The sequence below is a fragment of the Gossypium hirsutum genome, chromosome D10 (assembly GCF_007990345.1).
Source record: "Gossypium hirsutum isolate 1008001.06 chromosome D10, Gossypium_hirsutum_v2.1, whole genome shotgun sequence".
NCBI lineage: Eukaryota > Viridiplantae > Streptophyta > Magnoliopsida > Malvales > Malvaceae > Gossypium > Gossypium hirsutum.
Window position 1 is genome coordinate 6,347,483 of NC_053446.1, and position 6,794 is coordinate 6,354,276.

The 6,794-nt window shown below is 34.2% G+C and overlaps 1 long non-coding RNA gene across 4 annotated transcripts; it reads right to left on the reverse strand.

Annotated features, from left to right (window-relative positions):
- Positions 1-4,547: 4,547 nt before the first annotated feature.
- Positions 4,548-6,540, reverse strand: LOC107916353 (uncharacterized). 4 transcript variants are annotated; one of them, XR_001689470.2, is made up of 3 exons: positions 6,444-6,540; positions 4,970-5,084; positions 4,548-4,783 (listed from the first exon to the last, which is right to left on the reverse strand). It is a non-coding gene; the product is annotated as an uncharacterized lncRNA (long non-coding RNA). The 4 variants fall into 4 exon arrangements; XR_001689469.2 differs by having other exon boundaries at positions 6,026-6,450; XR_001689471.2 differs by lacking the exon at positions 6,444-6,540 and adding an exon at positions 6,296-6,314.
- Positions 6,541-6,794: the final 254 nt, after the last annotated feature.

Genomic DNA, 6,794 nt, shown 5'->3' on the forward strand with positions numbered 1-6,794 from the left:
ATACAATCACTTAGCGGTGTGTAGGGCTGGATGGGTATTTAATACCCTAAATAGTATGTAGGGATGGTCGGAGATGGTGTGTAGCGGATGGGGATAGGATTTTAATTTGAATCTGATATGCACTGATTCTGTTATTGTTTATGAAATGCATTTGATTGGTATCTAAACGCATGTATGAAATCGTATATGTTGTTTTTATTATTATAAGTCACACACTAAGTTCGAAAGCTCATTCTCTATTTGTTTGATTCCCAGGTAATCCTCAGACATAGGACTAGTCGGTGCAACAGGAACTCGGTTAAACACTTTTAATTTGTACTATTTAAAATTTGGTTTATTCTTTTTTGGCACTGTTGGACTATTTCAGACATTTGGGACTTTTTTTGTTTTCAACTTTTATTTTATGTTTGAAACTGTTTAATCATTTTAAAATCATAACTACACTTTCGGAAAAACGTTGGGTTTTCAAAATTCAAACTGCATTTTCCAAATTGAATTTAACTAAGAGTTCCACTACAAACATAAGCGTTTTATAAAATATAATTTAATCGACAGAATCAATGAATTAAGTAAGGAAGATATTTTTATTTAAGATAAATCGAAATTGCTTTATCATAAGCTTGTGTTATTTCTACGAGGCCAAATGATTTCTGAATTTTCAAAGTAAATCATGGAACTTTTCCAGATCTAGCCGTAACATCTAGGCCAGGTTTGGGATGTTACATTTGATGGTATCATAACCTAGGTTCAAAACTCGAGCTGTGATTTTTGGGTTCAAATTTTGTGAAAAGTGTTTTAAAACAAAATATTATTTCTGGTTAAATCTAAAAAATGAGTTTGTAGAATACCAAGTCTCCAGCACCGATCCTATAAGTACTTCTGTCTTAGCTAAACTTTTAGTTTAGAAAAATACTGTGATATTAGAATTACTCTACTATAGTTAAATACTATAACAACTCTATAAAATCTTCTGATAAAATTCTGGACATAAAATATTTGGTAACAAGCTTCAAAATTAATGCATAAAATTCTAGAAATGTAGATATTTTATAATGAGTACGCATGAAACTCGTGGACGAGGTACCCATGGGCGCGGTGGAAGTCAAAAAGGGGCTCGAACTAAGCCATCCTCGATAGGCAATAAGCCCAATCTGGATATGAGCGAGACTATGGGTACGCCTAATGATGAGACATGGTTTTAGACTCAGACGGTTGAGGATGATGCATTATCCCAAGCCATGTTAAGAGTTTTTGAGAGGGTCGTTGGGACCCATTCTGGATCTTAGAGCCAAGGTTCAGTAACTGAATGACTCCGATCCAAAGGAGCAGAGTTATTTAGGGGCGTCACTATCGTTGTCTCGACTGTGGCCAAGTATTAGTTGGTGGCCACAGAGAGGATTATGAATGACTTAGACTGCACTCCTAAGCAGAAACTAGAGGGTACAGTGTCATTGGTTCACGATGAAGCCTATCAGTAGTGGTTGACCATTGAGGAGGGTACTCAGTCTGAGCGAATAACTTGAGACTATTTCTGAAATGCCTTCTAGAATAAGTACGTGGGGGTGAGTTATGTAGATGCTCGTAGTAACGAGTTTATGGGGCAAACTTAGGGAGATAGGATTATGGCCGAGTATGAAGCCGAATTCTTGAGGCTGAGCAGGTGTGCTCAAGGGTTGATAGTGACTGACTATTATAAGAGCATCCGATTTGAGGAAGGGTTGAGATACGATATAAAGGTGTTAGTGGCTCCACAGAGGGAACGAGTCTTCGAAACTTTGGTGGGGAAGGTTAAGATCACCAAGGTTATTAAATGCGCGGAGCGCGAAAAGAAAGAGAAAGAAAAGGGCGAAAATGAAAGTAAGAGGGATTTGGGTCATTCTAGCTCTGTTCAGCGGCCTAAGAAACGGGATAGGTTTGATAGGTCTCCGCAGATTGAAGCACCAGTTGCTACTTCTGAGATTCAGTTGTGGGGATTGTGGTAGCTACCATCTGGGCGAGTGTTGGAGGAGATTGGGAACTTGTTTACGATGCAAGTCTATGTAGCACAGCATTAGGGATTTCCCGCTCCGTTCTGATCAGGTGCAAGCTCCAACTCCGGGTTTGGTTCAGCCACATAGGGCAATTCTGTAGCCACCTAGTAGTCGTGGTCCGGCCAGATGTGGTAATGGTAAGGGTAGAGGTCAGAGGTCACCAAGCAGAAGTGTTAATCAGACTGAGGCTAAGCAGCCTGCTTTAGTATATGCTACGAGGCACCGCGAGAACAGGGACGTCGCTAACGTTATAACTGGTACATTTTATATTAATTTTGTTTCATATTTTGCACTGATAGATATTGGCTCAAATCACTCATATACAGTGAGTACTATTTTTGTAAATCTAGGAATTCCAGTTGAGAATACTTCTGGTGAGGTTTCTGTAATCAATCCACTGGGTCAATCGGTACGTGTTAATAAGATTTATAGAAGGTGTCCGCTAGAGATACAAGGTGTTGTATTTCCAGCTAATTTGATGGAGTTACCATTCGGGGACTTTTATTTGATACTAGGAATGAACTGGCTCATGCAGCATTGAGTCAACTTAGATTGTGCTACTAAGAGGGTCACTCTGATATCTGAGGATGATCTGGAGATTATCATGATTGGCGAGCGACAAGATTATCTATCCAATGTGATCTTCGCTTTAGTAGCCGAAAAGTTAGTTCGAAAAGGGTGTGAGGCATTTCTAGCTTATGTGCATGACTCGAGTTTCGTGGAGTTTAGATAAGAAAGGAATTTAAATAAAACAATTATTCCATTATAAAAACAGGAATGACACATTTTTTTATATACTCATGATCATCAATTTTTAAAGTGAAACTCAATCCTCAATCTTTGGGAAAATTTTGGACCAAATTTTGTATCCCAACAAATTTAAGAGTGATAAACTGAAAAAATGAAAATCCATCATGATTTTGATAGGACTTGATCCCCACAACTTTTGTCTTTGTTTCCTTCTTTTTAATTTTTATATTATTCCAACTTTAATTTTATGAAAATTATCCCCAAATATTAATTTGCAACCTCAAAAAATCTAACCAATAAGTGGTTTTAATTTTGTGAGCTAAGATTGAGGTTTTGAGAGTATCAAAGTTAAAGGTTTAAATATCATATGCAAATTATAATTGAATTTTTTTAAAAAAAATAATTTTACCAATTAATTAATTAAAATTAAATTGTTAAATTATTTATTTAATTTAATATTTATAATAATTATTTCTTATTAAAATTGTGGATTTGATTATAACTTTTAAAAATAAAATCTTGAGTTTGCTAACTTGTGGATTACATTTAGGGTCCGTTTGTTTGGTGTAAAATGTTTTCCGAAAAACATTTTCCGAAATTTCCGGTGTTTGTTTTGTGTAAAATGAATTCCCATAGGAAAACATTTTACAAACACGGGTAAAATCAAAAGCAAATTTTGGAAATTGTCTTACCGATTTCTAATCCGTAAGACATTTTCCCTCTTCTCTTCTAAGTAGTTGTTCTCCCTCTTCCTCCGACTCCTCATCTCCGTTCGTTGGCCTCACCGCACCATCTTTGCATTGTCGTCTCTGTCGGTCGACCGTCGGCCTTGCCTCTGTATTCTGAAGAAACCCTAAAACATTAGGGTCCACAGTCGAGAAAAATTCATCTCTGATCTCCTCGAGGTATCTGCATATTTCTCTAATGTCTCATCTCTGATCGATTACTCTTATGTTTTCCTTCCTTTTCTCTCTAATTATTGTTTCATGTAATACAAAATTTTTTTTAAATAATAAAAAAGAAAAATCGAAGCCCTTCGTTTTTCAACTTTGTCTTACCCGATCAATTTGAGCTACAGTTTTGTGTTATGATGTGGATATTGAGTGTTGGGTTTAAATGATTGCTTGATCTTAGCTTGGACTCACACTAACTTTAGACTCAACTGTTAGTATTTTCTGGTTTACTGGTTTCAGGTAAAGCATGGTTGTCTAGTAAACAAGAATTATGATGCTTATAGGTATATTTAACTTGTGCATCAGTAACTGTAACTTCTACAGATTTCTTGCCTTCACCTTGACTGAGTAGCTACAATGGAATCTAAGGGTTCGTTTGTTTGCCAGTAAAATATTTTCCGTAAAATGATTTCTGGAAAATGCTTTACTTTTTTGTAAAATGATTTTCAGAAAATATTTTCTAGTGTTTGGATGAATCTGTGTAAAATATTTTCTGCTGTTTGGCAGATTTCCTGAAAATATTTTCCAGAAAAGTTGTTTTTACATATATTTTCCTGAAAATAACTATTGTTCTGCTGAAAAAGGTCACTAATGGCACAAGCTGACTCCTCAGTATGTGAGGCATTTAAATGTTTTTAATGTTTATTATTTATCAAAAGGGACACAAAAGCCCGTAGACCATTGTTTAACCCATGGTGAACTAAAACATGGACTATATAGGCATTGAAGATATAAGTGCCCTAATCGCATAAAATGTTTTCAGTGAGGAATCAACACCTATGCATTCTTTCAGAAGTTTAAACAGAGATATACATTTTCCAGGAGAAAAAACATCCATCATTTCATATCTGAATACACTTGTTTGGTACAAAATTGCTGAAATGAAAATTCTACAAACCTCAGTAAGAGAGATTTCAGATGTAATTTTTCAACAGACTAAGGGGGAAACTAGGGAATGCAAAGAAAGACAGTAGTAGAGTAGCAACTACATCATGGCTAAAGATCCAGAGCAGCGTGTTGCGCACATGCCTCCTATTGTTGCACCAGGCCCTGCAGGTCAACATGGTTTAAGATGATAATGTTACACTCAAGCCAATATATAATATATAATATAATATAATATAATATAATATATATATATATGGTCCTTTCATCAAGGAGTGTAGCTGAATGTTGCAATAAGTTATTTTTCATTAAGAAAATGATATGTTGCAAGGATAACTCTAACAAACTGACCTGGATCAAGAGGGAAAAATAAACCATATGGCTCCAAGTATTCATTAAGTTCCATCCATCCAATTCCGGGCTCAACTACAACATCCATGTCCCGAATATGCAACGCCTTAACTCTCTACAAATTTAAAAAAAATCACTCCTAGTATCACAAATTAAAAAACCAAATGGATAGAATTGCAAATTCATTTTACACGATGGAACATTGATGATTTTATCACAAAAGTAATTGCAAATTCAAGTACCTGATTACAAGCATAAAAGAACAATTAAAATTTTATACTTGCTCAAGAAGAACCAAGACATTTTTGTAGTAGTTCCATGACATTACAAAACATCTTATTCAGATGTATGTAATAAAATACAATGAGACTCTGCAAATGGTTTATCACAAAGTACTGCTAGAAGCCGACCTATGTAAGAAGTTTCCAGTTTTGCTACATGTTCAAGTTCAACATAATCCTAGTAGTAGTTCCATGACATTACAAAACATCTTATTCAGAACATTTATTTGGGTGATTTCTTAGTTATCCAAGGAAAACAAAAGGGCATAAAAAAATTTGAAAATTTTCTACTGAAACAACAGTTGAAACTCAAATTTCACTCAATCAAAAATGACAAAAAGTTTCCTCGATACTGAAATTTACAATTGAACCCAATAAAACATAATATGAAACTAATGAAACATGTCCAAAATATAATCCTTCAATAAGCATGATAAATTCCACATCATTATCCCCTTAATATGAGAAAATGCAGAATCAAATGCTAAAGTATTGAAGTAAAAGAAATGACCAACATATCCTTGTACAAAATGCCAGCAACAGATATCCAAACTTTTATTGACACTTCCAATAGAACTAGCATGATCTTGTCCTTCATCACATGTAAGTCACCTGCTCTTAACTCTCTAAGAAGGAAGAGCAATTCTATTGCTAGGACAGAGGACGTACATAGAAAAACTAGCAGATCCCTAATGTATAAACATAGCATTGAAGGACAATTTCTGAAGCACACTATTAACCTTGCAACAAATGCCAACTCAACAAGGTCAAATACCTGTGGCAAAATTGTGCAGGCAAGCTCATCAAGCAAAATCAGAAATCAGGCAACTATTAGCAAGGAATTATTGTTAGATATTATATATGTATAGTTTCTGTATTAAGAGATTATGACTGAACAGACTCAAATTCCTTTTTCTTCTCTGGCCTCTCTTCTCAATTCTTGATTAAGTAAAAATTTGGTTTTAGAGCTAGTCAAGATTCAGCCATAGAAGCTGGAAAAGCACAAGAAATACAAAGAAATGGCAGAAGGAACTAGACTCAATACCTATTCTAGATTCAACTGGACACACTTAAGGAATCTAACAACCAGAAATATGCTAACTTTGTGGAAAATCAAGAACATATCACTAGAATTTTGGAGTTAATGGATAAAAAAGGACTACTAGCAAACCAGAATCCTGGGAGCACAATACCTATACTGATTTTTATATTCATTTCTTTTTCTTTTTAATGAAAACTTCCATTCATTTCTTAGTCAAAAGCCAATTTCTCATCTTATGATGAGCCCTTAGAAGGTTGAAAAGGCAAATGATATTTATATAAAAATTTTGGATTAGTATTATGGTTTAATTCAAATATTAATTTAATTAAGTAAAATTATTTTTTTATGAAGAGTCAAATAATCAATGACTATTTATATCTTTTAATAATATTATATAATATTTAAAATGAAATTTGAGTTTTAAAAAACTATCATATCTTTATAATAAAAATTATATTTAAAAATAATTATCCACCAATTATAAAAACATAACTTCCACTCA